Here is a 23,859-nt window from a genome sequence, read left to right on the forward strand (position 1 = left end):
AAAGACCACTGCAAAGGCTGGGAGTAATACGACTGCAGAAATAAAATTTAAAAAAACTTTCCAAAAATTCCAAATTAGTAAACCACTAAAACAAAACAGCATCCAAAAATTCACCATGAAGCAGTTAGTAGATTCCTCCTGTAAGTCTAATCTGCACTTTTTACCTTAAATAACAAATATTCATATTTCAGTGAATAACAATTTCATGGCTACATTGAAAAAATTCAGCTTGATGCAGCACAGTAATATCGGCATCTTCAGTTTCATTTGTGGTTGTTTATATGGAAAAGAAAATAAGCTTAGGTTCTAACTTTCATGAAGCTCTTATAGTCTGCAGCAGAATGAACTGGACATCAGCTGCAGGAGCTAAAGAGGACAATAAAAGGAGAATTAAAGGAAGGACAGATCTGTGCATATATTTACATATTTCAGGTGAAACAGTCCAGAAAGCGGGGCAGATTGCTGAGAAAAGCCACAGACACTGTCAGGTGTCTGCATGAAGAGTTTGGACTGCTTCAAAAGGACAGGATTTAAGTTGAGCAGTCCTTGTTAGAAGCTCAGCGTCAGTCTTAAACTAATCTGTATGTTTTATCTGGTTCACACAGATTCACCACTGAATTAAAAAAAAAGTGCTTCAACATCCACGTCTTGCAAAAAAAATGATAAAAATCAGTCACCTTGAATATGGAAACAAATGAGTCTACTTCATGACTCATGTACATTAATTTGTATTTGATTTATTATTTCCTGTTGGCTCCTGAAAGGCTGGTCAGGGGCAACTAAACCTCTGTGCAGGGACCCCAGGTCCAGGCGAAATACTTTATCAATCCCCTTAGGCAGTCCGGGAGTTAGCGGGGGTCAAAGGTCTTGCTCAGGGAGCCACAGTGGTGCGAAAATCGAACCTGCAAAACTCCCACTCACAAGTCTGCTTCCCTCGCTCCAGGTTATCACGGCCCCATACACTGGAAATGCTTTACAGACGAGCAGTGGAGCTTCAGGGCTTCAGAATGAATTAATGTAGTCAGGCTGCAACTGCAATGAAACTTTCAAAAAAAAAAAAAAATCCAATATATGATGCTCATGTCTTTGTGCTTTGGGGTTTGTATTTCCAAATAATACTTTTCCAATACCAATCACATTTGCATCAGCAGTCTTTCAGAAGCAGTTTGTTGACTTTATTTGCTTGAGTCCTTTTGCAGAAGATTTTTCAGCTTCTGATCGACACCAGGTATGATGTTGAGAAAATGAAGTGAAATCCGGTCTAGTGCAGTTTTATTTGACAAGACAATAAGAAAAAAATAGAACGTTTATGTAAAAGTAGTAGTCGGAGGAAAAATGAACTATCTTCACTGACAAACAACTGAAACTGTGAAAAATACCTTTCATGCTGTGAGGTATTTCATTATCAGGTATTAGCTGTTCTTCCATCCCTCAACAGCAGAAGACAAATGTAAATCCACATAATCCCCGTTTCTTTTAACAACAACTCAAAGTAAAGTCAACACACCTGCTGCACACTGCTGATTCTCCAACGCTCAACTGAAATGATTAACCAAAGCCACAAAGAATGCGGAATAAGGCTGATACACTCTACACACACATCTCTGAGTCTCTTTGATCGGCCGTTTTGCTGCCTCTTGCGCAGTAATTTGTTTTGTTTTTTTTCCTCTCCGTGCCTCTTTGTTTCCGCTCTCCTCTCGCCTGCAGCCTGTGTGTGAATCCATCCATCTCTAATCCTCGTCCTGTACGGCTCACTGAAGCCTCGGCGCTCTTTGTTTGCCGTCCAGTAGAGGGTGTCTGCCTCAGCAGCCCTCCGCTCTCTCTCTCTCTCTCTCCATTCATCCCTTCATCCAACGTTTCCCTCTTCACGCCACTTCCTCTCTTCCTCCACCTTGAGCTTCTTCACCCTGCTGCTGTCCTCCGCTCACTCACTCCCCCCCCCCCCTCAGAGGAGGACAGTGCAGCGTCCTGGCAGCCCTCCTCCCTCCCGCCTCGGCGGAAAAATAAACAAGAGTCCACATGTTCCCGAGGAATTTTAATGACTTCCATAACTCCGGCTACTTTACCTGCCAGACTGCGGCCAGCGCGAGGGAAGCGGCGGACTCTGAATGAGCGGCGATGACGAACTCGCCATCCTGAGCCAAGTCCTTTCCTTTGAAGCGGCGCAGCCCAGCGAGCCACCAGAAGGACCGGTCATTGAGCACATTAGCTCACAGATTTGTGTGGAAGGAGGATGACAGCGCTGTGTCATATCATCTGTGACAGTTTTCTCTCACGAGCGCACAGGACTTGCATCTATAAAGAGCAGGAGTGGCGCTCGGCTGAGAAAGTCCTGAATGTTTAATACTTCTGCTGCGCCAATGCGACTTCCTGTGCCTCCCACGTTGGTAGAAGTTTCAGGAACATGATTATCGCGTTTTATGACGTTTAATTTCACCATCATTATGAATATTTTGTTTTGGATGCCAGTATCCCAGGCCAGCAATCAGGAGAGGCTGCAGGAAAAGTTGGAGTCGATCGTCCCCTGGCAGCAGTCTAGAGAGAATGACCTGCCTTGATTTGCTGTTCTGATTGTTCTTGTTAAAAGAACTCTTTGATAACATTTCTTCTTGATTTGTGAAGAAATTTGAGGCTGTGATCAGGACTCCAGCTCTGGTAAAACTGACAGATTGGTTTTTCCTCGGAATCAGTGTGTAAGACCTATTTTACTACACTGAAGACAGCCCCTCAGTACTGTTTGTCTTTTTCTGAAAGCTTTAATGGCTATTAATCAACAGTTTTTTGTCGCTCTAGAAGCTCTCTCCTTGTAATCATTTGTTTTCTCTTTGGAGAACAGGATTCTGAAAGTCATGATGGACGCACTGCAGGCAGTGATTTGTATCAGACGATCTCCAATCTACATCCAGTGTGAGAAAAGCTGCGGCTCTGTCGTGCCTGGCGTCCCCGGAGGGGCCGGGTGTCAGGTGATAAACCTCTCGTTGAGGGTGTATTTTAAAGGGGCCGTGACCCCAGAGACCTGAGCCGAGTGGGGATGAGGGGGTGATGGAGGTCTGTGTCGAGGGCCGAGGCAGGACGATAAATCTGAGGCTGTCAGGCTGGATACTAAGACCTCGGCTTAAAAAAATTGGAAACCAAAAACAACCCCATTCATTCATGCAACAGCCCATTTAAATTTCGGACAATTCATTACTGCTACCACATGAATCACCAGACCTTTGTTAACTATTAATTTTTCAACATTACAGCTGCTTCTTCTTTTTTTTTTTTCAAGCATTCAGTCTGCATTGCACATGTTCTGGCCTTTTCTTCAACTTCATTAGCAGCACATTACGAAATCAGACAGTGTGTTTTATTACAGATGTGTCAGCAGTGGGAACACCCAGCCCACTGGCAACACTGCTGTTTAGATTTCAGGTCTCCAAAGTTATGTTTTTCTTTCCCTTTCAACCCGGGACCAGCTGCGGAGGAAATTACACGACAAGGGGAAAACAACAGATATCCATAACATCTCCTCCCACCGGCCCACGCACACAACTTACTCATTTCTCCCTTTGTCGTGATTTTCTGTCTGTACAGCTTCATCTGCTCCCGGCCTCCACATCGAAATCTGCATTTCTACTCATTTCATCTACTAGACTGGAACCTTTGACCCGTGAAATTCACGTGTTTCTCTGACTTGCACAAACTCAGGAAGCTCAAATACCCACGCAGATTTGGTTTCTCCCTCCTTTTCCCCTGTTTGGACTCCATCCATTCTCAGGAGGAGGAAAATGGAGCACCCACAGAAAATTCCATGCATACACAGTAGGAACATGCAAACCCCACAAAGAAAAGCCTCCAAGTCTGCACTTGAAGTGGTTTACTTCTTGGTTTGAGCAAAGAGTGCTAACCACCACAAAACCATGTGACTCTTTTATTCACTGAAGGCACAAACTGAAAGTCAGACAGAGCAGAGAAACCAACAAAAAGACAAAAATCCCTTTTTTCCCCCCGTTTCAGAAAGCTTTGAACAACAGATGATTTGGAAATGACTTCATGATCCATTCTTCTAAGCTTTGCCTGAAACCAAACAAGAGGCTGCCTGTGAAAATATTTCAGCTGCACTGACCACAAATGATCTGCTAAAAGTCATTAAATACCGAGACTGTGTTCCTGCCACCGATACACGCCCAATACTGTTTTAGATTTAACTTGCTGTAATGACAGCAAGAACACAAACCGAAGGCAGAGTCAGCGGTGCAGTGAATCCATCGGGTTCCGGCATACCTCTGGTTGGCTCTCTATTGGAAAGGCTGTGGTCAAAGCATCCCCTGCTGTGGTAACTCGGTTTGTGAAAAGCCAAACATCGCGCCGCGGCCAGCTCCAGCAGTGAGATCTCCAACGCCGCTCTGATGCAATTCCCCCGACGGGAGGTGTGGGGCGTCAGAGAGGAGGGACTCCCTCCTCACTGAGCTCTAACTCGTATATCCACTCCAGCACTGGAGAAACCCCATCCCGATTTCAGAAATGACTTCCAGGCTTTGGTTGAGGGCCAGAAAAAGAAGGAAAGAAGCAGAAAGAGAAGAGAAAGAGATAAAGGAGTGGCTGGGAGGCGGCGTCTGTCGCCTCTTTGTCACCAGAGTCAATATTTATCAGGATGGAATGAAAGCACAGCCTCACTTATAGATTTTAGGAACTCTTTCAAACCGGTGAAAAATTATCACCCACTACCTGGCATTTATTGTCAATTATAGTGAAAGTCAACAAGACTTTAAACACAGCAGTAAAACACTCATAAAACACCTTTAGGACAGTTTGTTCCCCTTTTCTTGCTTCTACACCAGAAAAAAGTTCATGATGTTTTGCAGGAAAATTAACAGTCTTAATTGGGACGGTTTGTTGTGAGTTATGTTTTTTTTAAATATAATACAGATAGATATAATTTCGAAAAGGGCTTTTGGTGGAAACTGAGACGACATTAGCGCAAATAAAACAGGTGCAAACAGATGTTCTCCTTCTCACACAAACAACTGCGAGATCCAATTTTAAAGACAAGTCGTAAAAATAACACGTTGGAAGAGGACGAAGACAGGTTCAAAAACCTCTCCCGTGAACTCTGACCCGGCGGCAGGAGTCTATAAAAAGTGTCGGACGGAACGCGACTGCTTTAACTCCAAACGGCAGCGGTCAAGGCTGACCGGGAGCTCCATGGCCGAGGAGCCGAGCCTCTGCAGGGCCAGGAGCGAACGACGTCTCGCCATTTAACAGACATTATCCAGGGGGATTATACACTGTCTGCAGGGAGCACAGCTGTCCGTTTGACCCTTCTCTCCGAAATGAATCCAGTAGTAACTGCAGCAGCTCATCAGGCAGCAAACCACATGGCATCGGTCCTGCCTTTTCAGCGCTCTGTTCCAGGAATCTGATGAAGCACCATGCATGTAATGTGATTAAACATCTGAGGCAGAGGGCAAAAAATGTCAACAATACACAAGATCATAATGTCAGCCTGGAGAAAACGGAGTATCAGTTTGCTTGGTCTATGTAAATATCAAAGTTCGCAAGACGCCGATGCGCACAACATGAAAAGGATCTTGCCTGAAAGAGAAAGAAAGAAGAAGAAGAAAAAAACCCTCCCTGTTAAAGCTGCTGGTTCAAAGCTTTGCTGTGGATTTGCCGTCCAGAAATGATCACAGTTAGTTTGAGCTGCATGTGCACCTGCATTAAAGCTGAGATTTGAGAAGCCTTTTGTTAGTGAGGCTCCTCTATGCAGGCCCCCGGACAAATACATTTGGTTTAACTTAGAGCTGGAGCGCAGCTTTCAATCAGATCCAAATTACAATCATCGAAAAGACCGGGGGAGAAAAAAAAAAGAAAAAAGTTCAAAGCGCTCATTGCTCACAGTGTCAGGAATTTTCCTGAAGCTTTGCGAGCCAACAGGTGACACTCAACAGAGTCTGAACGTGCATCACGATACAAACAATTTAGCATTAGTTTGGAAAAAAGCAAAGATATAAACCATGCAAAACCACAGAGAGCAGGGGACTTTGTTAAAGGCTAAATTAACTTCAGCTGACTTGGACAGCTGGAAAGCATGCTGCATGACATAATGGTTGGAAGGCTGGCCAAGCTATTTAACACACACAGGCACACACACGTGGACACACACACACAGATACGCACTATATGAACAAGTCATTTAAAACAAATTAGAACGAAGAGTAACACCCGTTTCTTCAACAATAAGAAAAGTACAAACCCTGTAAGAAGCACGGTATTTCACTAATTCACACACAAACCAACAAAACACAGGCACGTGTGCACACAGACACACACACACACACACACACACACAGCTTCATCCCTCCCAAAGTGGAAACAGAAGGAGAAGAGGTGCGTGGGTCACTGGGGTTGATTAAGACGCAGAGATCGGCCTCCTCCTCCCAGTTCGACCGTGACGGGACAGTAAATTCATCGGGCCACTAAATGCTATCAAACCACATTCTTCAACTGCTGTGAGTCACATGTAAGACTGAATTATTTGTCCTAATTCACAGGAGAGACGCGTCTCAACACACCGACCCCTGTGGAGGAATGTGGTGCTCAACTCACACAGTTCAACAGAGTTTTCTCCAGGATTTATTCCAGTAGCAGGGCAGGTGGCCATTGGCTGTGGAGGCGTAAACAAATGACACCTGACTGCAGACTCTGTACACTGAATGGCCAGTTGTAAATAAATAATGGAAACAAAAAATATAATGATGTAAAACTTAGAAACACTAAATCAATTTCTTGATGGGGACTCTGCTGTGACGGTGCAGACACTGCTAAATGAATAGAGAGGAGTGGGGGGAAAGTGGGGGAAAGAAATCCAGTCCAGCAGGACTACAGAGCAATCCACCTGCTACAGAAACATTTTCTTGAAGGACAGAGATCGGTCCTGAAACAATGAGAAAACCTGAGGAGACGAAAACAAAGCAGGCAGATAGCGTCCTGTTTTATTGGCTCTCAAAGGCAAATATTTGATGAGACATTTGAGGATTGGTCAGAGGGCCGAGGCCATCACCATGACAGCGAGCACGGTGTGTACACTATCTACAGATAGAGTAGTGTTATCTACTTCAGTGAAATGTTTGGAAGACAGGATTAATCAGGCATTTTGGTCCCTGAAAATAATATGAAGCCACTAAATTCTAATGGAAATCATTTGATTCCATCACAGTGAAACTTGCACATTCGCTCAAATACACAAGATCAGAGGTTTACGTAGAGTGTTCCTCTGAGCTGCAGATCAGGAGAAGCATTTGCTGATGAAGAAAGTGTTATTTGTCCTGTCAATACCAGAAGTCAAATTCTGGTGCTAAAAAATGAAGCCAATGCAGAAGTTGTTGGTTTTTTGAAAAAGATCCAGAGTCCCCTTTTTACCCATTCAAAAATACTGATTTTCAGAGTTTAAAAGTCCACTTTTTGGTTCTGGTCTCTATCACTAGCTTCCACAACTGTGCCGGCTTGACCGGACTCCCATTTCCCACTTAAGTCATCTGTTGATTTTATTTTCTGAGTTCAAGTTTTGTATAAATCACAGCGCCTCCTCTGTCCACGTGATGCGGTCACGTGCCAGGCTCAATCAATCACAATTTCAATACGTTCAGTACGGAGACGTCTGGCGTCAAGCTTCAAATCATGGGTGACACTATGGGCTCCATCCATCCTTTATATCCAGTCAGTGGTTTACACCGACACCTTCTATTCTCGTCCAAAACACACAACGACTTGTGGAGCGCCGTATTTTCATGACGACTGAGCCTGATGACAAGAGGAGCGTGACATACTCGTGACCTTTAGTTTGTGCAGGTCGTAGAACCACATTGTCCTTTTCTGCACCACCGCTTCTTGTTTCACTGCTTAACACACTTCTTCATTTTGCACACAATATTTTGGGACTATTGTGCGGCATTGTTATTGAGTGAAAGTCCTCATAAGATGTTGATTGATGTGTGATTACGAGGTCATTGAACCAAAAATCAACGACGCACTGGATCTGGATGCAGCTGTCAAAGTGAAAGAAGGAAGCGAGGTGATAGCGGGCTGTAATGTGTTCAGAGTGCTGTCAGCTCAACGTGTCCGTCAGCCGTCATTTCAGCACCGAGGAGCCAAACCTGACAAGTCAGGCTTTCTTTGCCGGCAGCTCAAAAAAAAAAATCTCTCAGCTGTGTTTATTAGAAGGATCAGTAGAGCAAACCAAAGGCTAGAGCCCAAAGTTACTGTTTAACAAACTCTTGAAACTCTGTGTAGACACGCAAATGTTTTATTTACACTGCAGGCTGGATTAAAGAGAGATTTGGCGTAAACTGAAAGTTACTCCACCTCGATCTACAATTGGAGGCCAAGCAAGACTCAACTTGGCCCCTAATCCTCCTCAGACAGACTGTTAAGAGCAGTTTGATAAACTCCACAGCGGAATAAAACCGAGGTAAAAACCTCTGAAGGTCAAACCAGAGCTGTGTGAGCTGTAGATGTTTGTGAAGTTAGTCTTTAACAGAAGACGATGCTCCCAAATTGCAGTCACGCAAAACACCTAAAGCAATATAAATCCAATAAACAGAGTTTAACTGTGAGCAGAGGATAAATAACATCATGAGCAAAAAGCTCTCGAGCCACAAACTTTCCCATCAGTCACTCATTTATCCAGCCATGAAAGGGGGCCTTTCATTGGGAGGCCCGGAACACAACATTCAGAAATAGAAGTGAGCAGTTCCTAATGTCTCCTTATCGCTGCTCAGCCAACAGTAAACAGACACCTCTGAAAAGACAAATCCACTGGAGCACTTGACTGTATCGCTCCTCCCCTCCCCGAGGGGTTAGAGATATGAGCAAAGAAGCAGCGTTGGAAATCTTTCACCTTTGGCACGCCGTTTATCAGCCTGAGGAGACTAAACGCGGGGAAGGAGATCTCCTTCTTATCAATGTGGGACAAACACATAAAATCCAGCAAGGTCTGCAAACAGCAAGCGCATGAAACAACCACCCCCCTCCCCGGCACGCTGACACTGGAGAGGGCGGCACCTCTCGTGCACACAGAAAGCCATCTCTGGCCCATTCAAAGCTCCCAGCTCTATTCTTCTCCACAGTAAAGGAGGGAACGGGGCCTCTGCTGGAATCAGTGAAGCTCCCACTTTCTCTCAAAAACTTTGCTCACATCATGAACTTTGACACATGTGATCGCAGCCGGAAACACAACACATGCACCAGATTTAAAAGTACAAGTTGATCCCAGATTCCTCAACTTTTCCCAAAAACTGTCGGCTCTCTAAAGTGTCACAACTAAACAGAAGCACCAGCAAGTGTGCGGCGGTGCCACAGCGGCCGGGACGAGGCTGAACACTGCATTCATTCAGTCGCAGGAAAACACAGAGGCACAGAGAGAAGACGCAGCAGTTGGATGAACATTCTGCAGTACAAACCTGCAGCACAGTCCGACAGAGCGCTGCCTCCCAACGTCCCTCCTCGCCAAACTGCCGCGATCCACCTGCACTGCAGCGAGTCCTGCGCCTGCACTGCTCCCCCCTCTAACACGCCTCTCCCATTGTGGCTGAGCGCAGTGCAAAACTGTTGCGTCGGCTGCCTGCGCGCTCCTCCCACCGGAGCTCCCTTTTTATTCAGTGCGCTCCTCTCCACGCTGAAGTCGGAGCAGCTCTGCTGCGTTTCTCTTCTGGTAGGAAGCACAATAGTTTTACTGCATGGGGCTGCAGAGGAATGGCGAGCTGGGAGGAGGAGGGGGGGGGGGCGACTGAATTCAGAGGGTGCTGATAGTGGTGGAGGGGTTGAAGAGGGAAAAGGGGGAGGGGTGAACCTGATTTAAATGAACACACACATGGGACGACAGGGTCCTCTGGCCTCAGGGGGCTTCAGTGATCTTTTGTGAAAGAGCAATCAGATAATCAAAGGTGCTTTTTGGCAATTGCTGCCTTCAGAACACAGTTGCACAGTTTAAGCGAGCAGTCAAAGTGAAATTAAATATATATTACTCAAAGCTCTACTGGTACTACTGCAGTGTCTTTTCCCTTCAAGTCTCTGACAGCAGTTTTGTCTCATTTTCAATCGGCGCAGCTAAATTGCATTCTGAAGCGACACACTCTTCTTTCAGCTGTGTGTGACAGCACAGCCCCCACCCCCCCCCCCCCCCCCCCCCCCCCCCCCCCGCTGAAGGGTTCCTCCCTCCCCATTTCTCCACCAAAAGACATCCAGCACTTTTCCAACAGCAGCTTAACAGCCTTCCCGGGAGGAATCTCCTTGAGCACAAAAAGAGTCTGAAGGAGGATTTGACCAAAAACAAAGGAGGCAGCGAGGTGCTGGTATTTAGAAAGTGAGGACTTTGCATTTCTGAATCAAGAACGGAGAACATTTTGAGAGTTTTTTCCAGTGAATTTGCTGAGTTTCAACCTGTCCAATCATCCCTAAGTCTATCTCAGAAATCTAAAGAAATAGTTTGACACTTTCACCTTGAACAAGGATTAGTTTCAAGAAGAAATTGAAGCAAACTTCTGCCAAGATGTTGAATTTTGGTTTAAATGTTATTTTAGTGGCTGGGCTGGGTCCATTTAAGTGGAGTGATTTAAATTAACATGTGAAAGGCTGACTTCACGCTGACGCGTCTCACCGTGCAAAATCCATCTGAAGAGCATCTCCACATTCCTTCCCTCCCAACTTTCATGCCTTTAAATCAGCCTTTCTTTACCAAGCAAGTGCACTAACACAGACGTTTCAATGATGCTTCAACTGACTGCAGAAAGATTAATGTCCAATTAGAAAAGGATTGTCTGTGAAATATAGAAATTCCTCTGGGGTCTTTAAAGAGAATATAAAAAGGCACTGGCTGACATTTAACTCGACTCATGTTCAGGCGAACTGCTGGGGTTGGTAATTTATGGCTGGTAGGAGAAACAAACTGATCCTAAATGAATTTTTAATTGCTGCTTTGTTGAAGAGGTTTCCATTTGGGGAGGGAGAGCCTGGCTTTACAGCTGACTCCCACAGAAAACGAGGCTGACAATAATTATAGGAAGCGAAAAATACAAGCCGGCTTCAGTAAAACAGGCATAAAGAGCAAGCAAGCCAGCTGATGCCAAATCAATGAGGATGGGAGGGGGGGGGGTTGAAGCTACTGTATACCCAGCTGTCAGTTTCAGAGGGATTCTCCGGTTCTCTGTGTGGTGAGTGTGGTTTCATGTTTGTGAAACTGCGTCCAGGACAAGAGGATCAATCCCTCACCAAGTCTGACAGGGCAGATCTCCCAGACTGGAAATTATCGCCGTGAAGCTCTGCCATGCCCAAAACTGCAGTGGAATAAAACATATCCTCGGTCTCGTCAGGAATGATTTGTAACGGCTCGCTTTACATATCTGCAGAAAAATCCCAAATCTGTGTGTGTCTTGAAGAAAAATTCCAATGAACATGTGTGCATTTATCATTAGGCACCTCAAGAAGAAGTCACGTATCCTGCTGGGAGTCCCCAATTTAAGACCGCATACCTGCCCCAGAATAAACCTCACCCTCCAACCTCCTGCAGCATAGCTGGGGCTCAATGCCTGCTCCAACATTAGCACATATTTGAGTGAAATGTGCTGCTCAGCAGTCTTCACGGGTTAAAAACGGGACGCAAGTCAAAATTATTTATGAACTGTAAGTTTCTACAGTACCTCCCTTAAGGGACGAAAGATTGATCACTTGTCTGAGTGAACTAACTGTATCATTAATAGGCACTTACGCTTTGCTGATAATGGAGTGATTGAGGTAAAAACAGGATGAGCGCTCGTGAAAAATAAATCTGCATTGGTGCAGGATTCTGAGTGCACAGATAGGTCTATGAACTGTGCTATACCTGGTGTGATTCGTGGGTATAACCAGCTGTTCTTTTCACTGTGAAATTATGAAATACTCCCTCATTAAAAAAAAAAAGAACAAAAAGTACAGAGTTGGGAGTGGTAGAAAAAACCCAGTGAATTGCTGCATCAACAAGAATAAAACAGGGCTCACCTTTTTTCATTTGAAAGGACTCTTTGAAAGAACAGCGTGAACACATGAATCAAACTTAATGGTTAAAAAGCAGAGTTTTTCTATCCAGACCGCAGCTCTCACAGCGCACTGAATAAAGCCATTCTACTTACTGTAAACACAAGAGAATACCAGCACAAGTGCTGACGACAGCTCAAATCCCACAGAAAACCCGGCGGAAGTGCCGAGATTCACCTGCAGCGGCCTGCAGTCGGCGTCTGGCCGCCGTCCAACACCGGAAAGAAAGTGAGGCAGCAGAAAACAGAAGCAAAGACTCAAAGATTGATTTATTTGTCACACAGAAATGCGAGCTGCATGCCTCCGTGCTGCAAACAGCACCTGCCACATCTTTAGTTCCAGGTATCATTTGCATGTGCAAGAATTCCCCGTAAAGGAGCATTTTCCTGATTTAGATGGAAGAATTTCAAAAATGTTGCACCATTGGAAGCAATCTGAAAAAAAAAAGGAACGCTATATTCAGAGACTGGAAACTCCTTTGTGGTGTAAACGAACCGTCAAAATGCAAGCCAGATTTAGTGATTTTTAAAAAGGTTGCAGTATAAATGGGGCTCAGAAATAAGAGGGAAAAGTCCCGCTTTACCACAGGGATAAATGAAAACAAAAAAGCAGCCTTCAGTGAATAATTCATTAGAAATGTCACACTCCGTAAATAATTCAACGTGACAAAATGGACCCAAGACTCACTGATTTTCATACTTGTTTGTTCAGGGAAATTCAGCGGATGTCCCGAGGCGACCTCACCCCCCCTCAGTGGGGGGTCCGGACACTTGGCCTGTGTGGGGGTGAGGATCGGAGGGGGGGCTCCCTTTAATTCCCCGTGTTGACTCCAACACCATGTGACAGCGGTAAACACAGCGTCCCGCTAATGAATCCATGTCTGGAACAGGGTCAGGAGGTGCTTATTATGGTCCAAATGTACAGCGAGTTCAGGACTTCACAACAAACTCCACAGTGCCATGCTTCAAATACATTTGCAGAATAATACGTCTTCATTTTGAATCTAATTATATGGTCTTTAAAATAGCGACAAAGGTATTTTATGTAGAACAGAACAGATGTTTGTAGCTTTACAGTAGTGATCTGAGCCTCACAAAAACATTAAATTCATCTAATACTGTCTGTAAAAGCATTAGAATTCAGCGTCATGCCCAGTGAGGTCCAGAGGGAGCCGTTAAGAACTCGAGTAAATCTCCGATGTATCTGACGGGGGGGGGGAGGTCTGGGCTGTAAGTCTGCTTGACTCCAGTGGAGACATCGAGGGAGAGATCCAGACAAACACAGTTCGCTGCCAAGCGTCGTTACATGCAACACCCACGGCACATTTCCACTGCCGGCTGCCAGGATCGCTGAAGATGAGACGAGATAAAAAAACAACCTCCTTTCAGTTCTGGTGATTTGTCCAGAACTGAAATTTGATTTTGGATGAATTCTTGGAAATAAAAGGACATTTTCAAATGTTTTTGGACAGAGAAACTGGCGTCCATAGATATTTCAGAATCATTATGCAGCTTTAATATGAATAATAATCACAAACATTGGCAGTTGTCAGTAGAAAACCTTTAATTGGGGATGATCCCGCAAGTAGAGGGATGGTGCACGTTTATGACAGGCGATATAAAACCTTTTATAGCACATCTGGAGCCTGTAAGCAGAGTTGATGGCGGATGGCAGAATGAAGATGGCGAAAAGGAGCTGGGAGCCCAATGGAGTCAGCTCTTAATGCAAATATAAAGATAACAACAACAAAAAACAGACAAACTATGACGCCGCATTTTCAACAAGTTGTATTTTCACTGACTGTGAGCATCGTTGTCATGTAAACGGACCGTCAAAACCAACAGAACAAAACATTTGAAAGATCTAAATAACATACCTCTACGCCAAAGCAACAGATCGGGGTTATTTCCACCTCTAGATGGCAGGACCTTTGTTATGAGGCTGAGAATGGAAATGTGTGGTTCATTCTCAAACAGCTGCTGTGTACTGCGCTGAAGCAGTTAAACTTTTTGGTTAGGGTCATAAAAATGTTGAGTTCATCTGTTGATTGAAGAGTTGTGTGTGTTTCCTTCGCGCCTTCCAAACCTCTTGGAAACAAAGAATTTGCTGATTGTTTGAGCCAAATCAGAAACACTGCTGCACTGCTTTCACCTGCTGTAACTGCGACTCACCAATATAAACGGGTATCACATCACAGAGAAATCGATTTCACGTGAGCTGGAAATTGACGATCATTGTTGTAAGTTTTTATTTTTAATGCAAAAACTGGAAAAGACAGCTGAAGGGAAGAGGCAACACAGTTAGCATTTTTCAGACTGAAGTAAGTCCTCTGCAGTTCTGAGAAAGAGCATTTAGTTTCAGAACGCTTTGACATCAGTTCACGCTAAACTGTAAATGAGCTGCAGTGGTTTGAGTTTAGCTTCTTTTTCTCTCGACAAATGAGCACAAGGACTGACAGGGTGGAGCTACACGTTTCTATGACTAGATATTATGAAGTCATCCCCCGTCAGACTATCGGAGCCTTTTCAGCTCAGACTGGCGGCATAAACCGGTCCAAGGTCTATTGTGGCCGTTTTCACAGCAGTCTGACATGTTTAAGTCCAAACTAATTATCTCCTTACGCCTTCCACTTATTCAAAGATGAAAGGTAGTGCTGTAGAGAAAAGTGAAAATATTGGTGTCAAAATGTTGAATATTACAGAGCCTCTTGGGCTTCAGTAGCTACTTGCTGTTTGTGTTTTGGAGGCTAACGGCAGATTTTCCTCAAGTTTTTCCATTATTGTTCATCTTTTTCTGAGTGAGTGATATGTGCATGTCAGTATTGAAATAATTAGCGTTTTTAACGTTTTTGCTCTGTATAATTTGTTCCAGCAAGTTCTGCGACTATTGTGCTAACTGTTAGCATGTCAGTGGCCGTGCAGACGCTGTGCAGTTCTCACTGCTGATTGGCTGTTACCCCTGCCGCTCTGAATGTAACCAATCGCTTGGTGCTGTGGGCGGGGCAATGCTGGAGGCAGAGTAGCAACTCCAGACAGAGAGACAAGGCTGCACCGGAGCCAAAATAATCACGTTTCATCGGACGGCAGATTAAAAAAAAAGGGCAATAATGATATCTATCAATCAATCAATCAGTCTTTATTTATAACTCGCTTTATATATTTCCATATGCGTCAAAATGCTGAATATCGGCACCTATAATCGGCCCGGCCGATGATCAGTCGATCACCAAATATGATCACCTGCCTGCGATGCACCGTTTGCACATTTTCAAGTAAAATTGGAAAAAAGGTTTTGGTGTTTTGGGTGTTCGTTTACACAACAGTGTTTGGAGCCACTGACAATGTGACTTTTTCAGAACGGCATGGAACTTGGACACTCCAGCTCTGCCTTTTTGAAAATGGAGGAAAATGCCACTTTTTTAAATGCTGCTGTAAATACATACTCTGCACATGAGCAAATAGATGTTTATAACAGTGTTTATAACATATTGCTTATCTTTGCACATGTCTGTGTGGGTTTCATCACAAAAACACCCAATGGGACCCATTAAACGCCCAACATGAAAACCAAATCATGTTCAGCAGTTCTGCTGTTTCCATGTAAAACACTGTTTTCAGAACGTTGCTGTGTAAAGCCGGAATACGCAAAATAGGTTTTTTTATTTGACACGTTGTGGCCTGAGGACTGGACTCTGTAGATTTCTGAAGGAAAGCGAAAGCCCTCGCATCCAGCACAACGATGTGAACAGCAGTCCCTTAAGTACAAGCAGTACCGAAATGGAGCCGTCATGCGACCACATCCAACCATTAGCCTTGGCCGCCCACCACTTTTCCGTTCCTCCACCATTTTTGATATACTGTATGTTGTCCACTGCCATTCCCAGAAGGGCTGCAGAAGGAGACGATCTGAACCAGCCGTCAAAATGTGGCCCCTCCGAAGCTTGTTTTCCCATTTTTCTCACAGGTGATGTGAGTGACAATGGCAAATGTCCATGCTCATCACTGCATGGTTGATCCGTTTGAATGTTTAACAGCAGAAAGGCTCTGAAAAATCTGTTCTGACTGAGGAGACTCACACGAACTCCTCCTGACACATATTTCTTTACTGTTTCCACATTCCAACTTAAAAGCTCATAAATCTACTGATGTCTGAGGAGCAACTGCAAGTCGTAAAATGGAACTATCCGAAAAAGTGAGTGCAGCCCTCGCCAGAAAACTTCAGCAGCAACAGGGAAGACAGTCTCGCTCACATGTATCTGCAATAATTCAGTCTGGCTTTGATTAAAAAAAGAGAGAGAGGGAGAGAGAGAGAGAGAGAGAGAGAGAGAGAGAGAGAGAGAGAGAGAGAGAGAGAGAGAGAGAGAGAGAAGTCCTTGGCGCCTTACCAATAAGTTATGCTTATGTCTTGTTATGCAATCTTCACAAAAACACTAGAAAAACTTTCAGTTCAGAGGAAAGTAGTTTCGACCATCCCCAACAGAACCAAAGTCTTTAATGCCTGAAAGTTCAAACATTGATACTAAAACAACAAGCACTGTATTATGTTTTGTCATCTTCAAGGCTGACCTGAGCAATGTCAGGTCATTAAAGTCATAAATCTAACACAGACCTGACCATTGTCAGGTCATGTCAGCCTCAGAGCGCTGAGCTGCAGCACCCCCACAACCCCCCCCCCCACCCCCCACCCACCCCCCCACCCCCAAATCCTCCCTTTACTGAAAGTCTATTTTCCCCTATAGTGTCATGAGGAGGCTCTGATGAATCAGCCCATTGAGCGGGACAGAGCCGTGCACTGGCTTTGACACTTCCAACGTGAGTGTGTGTGTGTGTGTGTGTGTGTCAGTGTGGTTCCACTTTCCCGGCCTCACAAAATACAAAGCTGTCGTTTGTTGAATCTCAGCACTACAAAACCTCCACAGGCCACCAGAGCTGAAAGTCCAACCTCTAGGAGGTGGTTTGTCTGATTTTATGCCTTAAAACTCGCTTAAATTCCTTTCATGCTTTGGCTAAGTCGGTGCATATATACCGTACACATGCATGCAGATGAGAGGAATGTAACTGCAGCCTGTGTGGTCAAGACACGGCCACATGCACCCATGCGAGTGATGGTTGCAGGAAGCACCGTGTGGTCCAGAAAAAGAGTGAAACACCAAAACCACCCGCAAAGCCGTGACACGGCCAGAGCCGGGCCTTTCATCTCAACGCAACTGCGAACTGAAGAGTATGAATCAAATCAAACATTTCTGTAAAACACAAACCAAGTACAGTACATGCACAGTCAGGCACGGAGACACAAACACACACACACCAACCTCCTCCTCCTCCTCTGGCTGCTGTCAGCGCCTGTGAGTCACCGAGGGGACAGCTGGTATTTATCAGGGAAACACCCATTCTGATTATAATTAAAACAGTTTGGAACTACAAATCAGTGTGTTTCAGCCTTAAGAAAAGCCACTTTTGATTAAAATCGGCACACATGGTCAGAATATGTCTGCGTCTGCAAGCAGAGCAGGTGGTCAAAAGGTGGGGAAAAAAGCATTCTTCACTTCAGATCCACATACTTTCACTATTTCAGATTAAAACATTTATTCAGTGTTTCAAATTCAAAACACAGTTCACCAGCAGAATGTATTGTGGGCGAGCTCTGTAACGCTGCAGGGCTGGGTTGGACATGATCAGTCCATCATTCATGTCAGATGTGCCCAGCCTTTTGCGATTTACACTGAAGACTCCGCCGACGACACGCCTTTTAGATTTCCGCCCTTTATTAAAACCATCTCCTCGGCCTCGTGCCCGACTGCAGGTTCATACTCCTGTATAACAGCGTGAGCCCGGCAGCAGCTGCTTATCTCTGCAGTTGAAATTGGTATTAATGAAAACCTCCGTAGTCCGGCAGGTTCTAACCCAACGCCGGCTCAGCGTGTGTGCTGAGAGAGTTAGAGGGTGACACACAACAGCGAGTCTGGGAAGGAGAAGAAAGGATTGGATCTGTATATATAGTCACGGACTCTGAACAGCGCTTGGCCTCAAATACTGCAGCTCTGAATAATTCACAGCTCTTTTTTTAATGAATAGGAATCTATTTCACAGTTTAATTCTGTTAAAAAGGACATCTACCCATATATCTACAGCTGTAGCGTCGGTCGGAAAAGGTCCTCTCTCGACTGGAAGGTTGCAACTGTGCACTACTTAGAAATTGGTATTATGTCGACCTCAGATGAAAGACAGACATTTATATATATTATTTATGTTGTGCCTGAAAGTGAAAGGGGCTCCTGGAAGGCTAAAGGACCACCGACAGCCTGAGATCTACAGAAATGTCACAACAAGCGTCTCAGTGTTGCTGCGTCTTTAGTGCTGTAGCAGTTGTCGGTGTTGATTCTGCAGAGATCGACACGGTGCAGTCAAACATACTGTTCGAACCCAAGGTTACGAAATCTGCGCGGCGCTGTACTGAGTAATATACATATGGGATTGGTGAAAATTGCAGACAGATGAGCTCTGCGGGAGCCTTTAAACTGATTTTTGTACAATCTTCCCGAAAATATTTTCCAATTTTATCCGTAGCTTCAACTCATCTGAGATCAATTCCGCACAGCATGGTGTGAATCTCGAGCTAATTGGTCCCGAGTCTGATGTTTGGTTTCCGTGCCATTATCAAGAGAAAACCTCCTGTTGCATTTTTGCCTATTCATGTACAAAACAACAGTCCTGAGAGTCTATTGCGTTTGAATTTACGACGCCATCATTTTGATCACATGGAGACAGATTTCTTCCATACAGCAGAAACTGAAGGGGACAGTTTAAAGGAGCGCACTCTGCACGAATGCTACTTTCAATTTCATCCAACAGGGTTACAGGTTAACTTAAATTCATTTCAATAGTCTTGTTTACTGGACTATCCAGCTCATCACTTTAGCTTAAATGAGTTAAACATCTTCGTGAAAGCTGCTTCATTGATGGTCTGACGACAAAACAAGATTGTTGTTTTCATAAAGTGTCATTATCAGACTGGATGGAGCATTTTCAGGATACAGTAGGCAGTGGATATGTTAAACTAGAGACACTGTGGCCTATTGGAGTGAATCAGTCTGCACGCTGCAGCATTATGAAAGGTCAAATGATAAGGAGATGTTAAATGGGGCTGAAGAAGGAAGCCGCTGTCTGCCGAGTGATTTAAAGGACAGTCTGTGTTACTGAGGGAGAAGTGAAGGAGAAACAAAGCGCTGAAGAGATGCAAAGAGTCAGGAAGTGTGAGGAGAATAGACGATGCAAGATAAAGGTATTAAAAAACACAAAAGAAAAGATCACTGAACACCTTCCTTAGGTGGGAAATTGACTTCACCAACAGAATTAAACCCTTATTTTATTCACAAACAACTAGTGCTGGCAGCTACTTAGGGAATACTGTTAACAGACGATATTACTGGACTACTAAACTTGGAGTTGGAGAACATATTTCTGAGCTACTGTTGACCAGACAGGTACAAGATCCATATATTCCCCGAATTTTCCAGCACTGTTCCAACAGCAGCCATTTTTTTTAAAAATCTGGATTCTTTGGGGGTTTTTTGCTCGGACTTTCTTAAGGTTACGAAACACTGAACTTACACTTTCATTTTCTGGCTGCTTGTATGCCTTCAAGGAAAATTCTCTGCTTTACTTTCGACTTCACAGAGACTGGTTTACAGGAATTTGAGGAGCTCGGAAAGAAAGAAAAATACATGTCCTGTTTTTTTTTTTTTGTTTGTTTTTTTTTAAGTAGTTAAAATGCTGGATCTACAAGCTTCTTTGTTCTATATGTTCAGACCTCCATGTATAAAATACCTCAAGTTTTGTGTTCAATTCACAGATTATCATGATTATCATGAGAATGTTTTGGGAACTTTGTGGTTCTGGATTAATATTTTAAGAGCGCAAACAGCTGAAAAGTCAGAGCAGGTAATAAGAATCTCCAACCTGAGTGCAGTGTGCCTGTTCTGGGTAATCATGTTTCCTCCAACGGCCCAGAGAGATCTGTATTAAAAGGCTCTAAAGGTACTCGATGTTTGTCTGTACCTTGCCTTTCACCCAATATCAGCTGATCGGCTCCATCCTGCATGTTTCTAAATTTGGATGAAGCTGTTACGAACGATTAAACCTGATGGCACTAAATAAATAACCCAAATCATTGGGAGACATCTACTAAAACGTAAACAGGCAGCACCATGAGGCAGAACTGAGTCTGTGCTTGTATGCTGATTTGATGTAGAAACATCATCATTGTTAAATAGTTTAACAAGAGCAGTTCTATTGTAAACAGCACAGGCAGCTCTTGGATAAATACTAAACCACATAATGTCATAAAACAAACAAAAGCTTTCATCAAACAGTAACAGGCTCATGTTAGGTGGAAAACCAGCATGCTTGGTTCAGATCAATAATTGGTTTTGCCTTTAGGCTTCTGCTATCAGTGCAGGATCAGTCAAATCACACAGAAAATGATGAAACTCATTAAAGGATGACACTAACATCTGTTAATCCACTTTCCATTGTGGTGTAATTTCTAAATGGAGCATCTGAAGCCAGATGGCATAGGTACAGTTATTTAACTGGCAAACAAAGCTGCTGGGAATCCTGTGTTCAAATGTTTATTTATGCTCGAAAGAGCGAGCTGTAACACTATTACAAAAACAAAAAGAAAGAAACGACTAGCAACAACAATGGTGGTTAAATTAGCATTCAGAAAAAGTGGAAATGGTAAAAGATTGTGTGCTTTAATTATCCCCCCCGAAAAAAACAACTTTAATCTGATTAACGTCAACGTGACAGAAACACTACGTCTAAATATAAAGCACAATATTATCAATCAAGGCCTCTGACCTTCAGCGGGAATCGCAGATACACACTCGACAGTCACAAAGTCGACTCACACACTCCGCAGCTAAACTTGGCGCGGGGCAGGACGGCACCATGCAGGGATAACGCACTCCGATAGGAGGACGACAGTCGTCCTTGACTGTAACAGAGCTATTCGACACACGTCGGCGAGTGGAGCTGACCTGACGAGCCCTGCAGCTGGGATTCCAGCCAGACCAGACCCGACAGAGCTCCAGCGCCAGTATCTCTCTAAGCTCCACTTTGGCAGAACGGTGAATGAACAAGAGCGCAAAGGCTTTGTTGGTGTGATTTGTTTTGTTGCTCATATCTAATAAAATTTTAAAGACATTTTAAAGTACGCTGGAGGCTTAAAACAGCTGAAAACAAAGATCCAGTTACTTGTCAGCCAAGAATAAATCAGGCATCAGCCAAGAAGTGAGCAAAAGGGAGACGTTATAGATACTCAAAACAAGAACGCCGTGTACAAGATTAGAAAATGCTTTAAAGATCAACTGTAGACAAGTTCAAAAATACTTTTAACTACCTGCTTAAAAACACTTACATACTGAGCAATAACTAAAATGCCACTTTCCTTTCGTGATTTTGGTCCATACTGATACAATAACGTTCCACAGCTGCTGCATATTTCTGCACATCCACAATGCGAATGTCCCGTTCCCCATCCCATAACCCCGAGGTGGTCTGCTGGACGGAGGTCTGCTGACTGTGGAGGCCACTGGAGAACACTGAACTCATTGTCATGTTTCAGAAGCCAGTCTGGAATGACTGGAGCTTTCTGAGATGTTACTTTGTTTGAAGCAGTAACTAGACGTTGGGTGGATACGGTCAATAGTTGTATCCAGTGATTGTTTCGGTTACTTTTGTGTTTCTATCATTCAAAAGCGCAGAAAGAAACAAAATTTAAAAACAAGAATGGAAATTCTGTATATTTAGAAGCATCAAAAGCATTGGAGAATTGATTCTTCATGTTTGTTGTCCTCAAAAAACACTCCAGCCTTGGAGTGGGAACTGCAAGGAAAAAAGCCCGGCACCACTTTCTTCACAAGACGACATAAAGCAAATAAAACGTCTGGCCAGAAACAGTTTATGAGTCGACCGCTGACCAAAGCTGTGTCATTTATTCAAGGCTGTCCTCACAATCACTCTGCACGGATCTTCTGCGTCCTTGAGAAGGAAATGTTGAGGAGGCGTTTGGAAGGCAGACCGACACTTTCCATTTCAGTCCATACCACACAGTTTTTGTCCCTCCCATTTAATTTCCCAGTTAAACTCATAATGAGACTCATAAAGAGCTTGTGCCTTTGTTTCCAACAGGTGTTTGAAAAGAACAAGCAGGTGCAGAAACAGTCCATGTGGGGGATTTTCTTACCTCTCAGGACTGCTAGGTTGATGCCGTCTTGCCGACTAGAACAAAAACAAACACAATTTTACTTTCTATGTCCACATCCCACCAAAAATACAACAGTTAGATGTGGATGGATTTGGTGTAAACCAGTGCTGCGCTATGGAGCAGTTTCAGGATGGAGAGTTTTTGCACAGACCAGTTCGGGGCTGTTATACGGGATCAATGCATCAGTTGATACAGTTGAAGCATGAAGTGGCAAAGACCCAAAAGACTAATGAAAATTAAACAAAAATAACTTTAGTTTTTTTTCCCAACAAAGGACAAAAGGATCAATGGCCACAAGCAGCTGGACTCCAAGGCTCATTCTACCTATGGGACCATACCGCTATTTAACTCTTTGGGATGTTTTTCATATAACAGCAACAGTTATTTAGTTTTCAAATACACTAACATTTTAAAATAAACATTCACTGAGTCACGAAGGGCTGGAGACAATCCCAGCTACTCTGGGCGAGGGCGGGGAACGTCCTGGACAGTTCGCCAGTCTGTTACAGGGCTAAACTAAACAATATTCACAAAGTCATATTTCATCAAATTATTCTAAAACCCACATAAACACTTATAAACAAAACGGTCCTACCGAGACAAATCTCAGAATTTAGTTTTCTTTATAACGTGGAAAAATTCTCGTTATAGCTTAAAGGGATACTTAAACATTTTGGCAAATTGGCCCATTTAGCACAATTCCTTAGTCATTTCGAACAGCATACTTACTTTTTTGTGAGGGCGAGCTGTTTATTCAGAGGTGAGTCGGGGAAGGTTTTCGGGACGGACACAATGGAAGTGGATGGTATTTTTGTCCCCCTCGTCAAACTCATCAAATACAAAATCCAACAACCCCAAAACACTTTGGTGGACACGTTATAATCCGCACATTCACTACGCTGTGAAATATTAATGCAAAATTACCAGATTGAGTTGTTTATGCGAAGATTGCTAAGACGAAACTACTTACTAAACATGGCGTCTGGGCGTAGTGATCTCAAAAGAAAAAGTAGTTCCCAGTATTTGCTTCAGTGTCGTAACGCTACAATATTATTTGTTGGTTCGTTGTTCCACAGCGTAGTGAATGTGCGGATTATAACGTGTCCACCAAAGTGTTTTGGGGTTGTTGGATTTTGTATTTGATGAGTTTGACGAGGGGAACCAAAAATACCATCCACTTCCATTGTGTCCGTCCCGAAAACCTTCCCCAACTCACCTCTGAATAAACAACAGCTAAACAACAACAAAAAAAGTAAGTATGCTGTTCGAAATGACTAAGGAATTGCGCTAAATGGGCCAATTTGCCAAAATGTTGTATGTTATAATGAATGTTATAATCGCTGTAATTTTACATATTTTAGATACAGAAAAAACCACACCAACAGGCAAGAACCTGAAACACCTCAATCAGATGACAGATATGGCTTTATATTCTATATCTTGCGCTGAAGGTGTCATTTTTAGGTTCCTGCTGGGTTATAAACCAGCGAGGCTCAGCAGATCTTCTATCTGACCAACTTCCTCACAAAGGAAAACTTT

At 43.8% G+C, this 23,859-nt stretch overlaps 1 protein-coding gene across 3 annotated transcripts in view; it reads right to left on the bottom strand.

Moving 5' to 3' along the window:
* Positions 1 to 22,318, bottom strand: part of add3a (adducin 3 (gamma) a) — a 75,057-nt gene extending 52,739 nt beyond the window's left edge. Inside the window, exon 1 of one of the 3 annotated variants that reach the window (XM_030093790.1) lies at positions 22,300 to 22,318. The gene's annotated coding sequence lies outside the window, so the exon portion shown is untranslated. Of the gene's footprint in view, positions 1 to 9,443; positions 9,569 to 12,165; positions 12,186 to 22,299 lie in introns of those variants that run through there. The other 2 variants (XM_030093791.1, XM_030093789.1) reach the window with 2 other exon arrangements.
* Between the last annotated feature and the right edge of the window lie 1,541 nt (positions 22,319 to 23,859).

The sequence above is a fragment of the Salarias fasciatus genome, chromosome 6 (assembly GCF_902148845.1).
Source record: "Salarias fasciatus chromosome 6, fSalaFa1.1, whole genome shotgun sequence".
NCBI lineage: Eukaryota > Metazoa > Chordata > Actinopteri > Blenniiformes > Blenniidae > Salarias > Salarias fasciatus.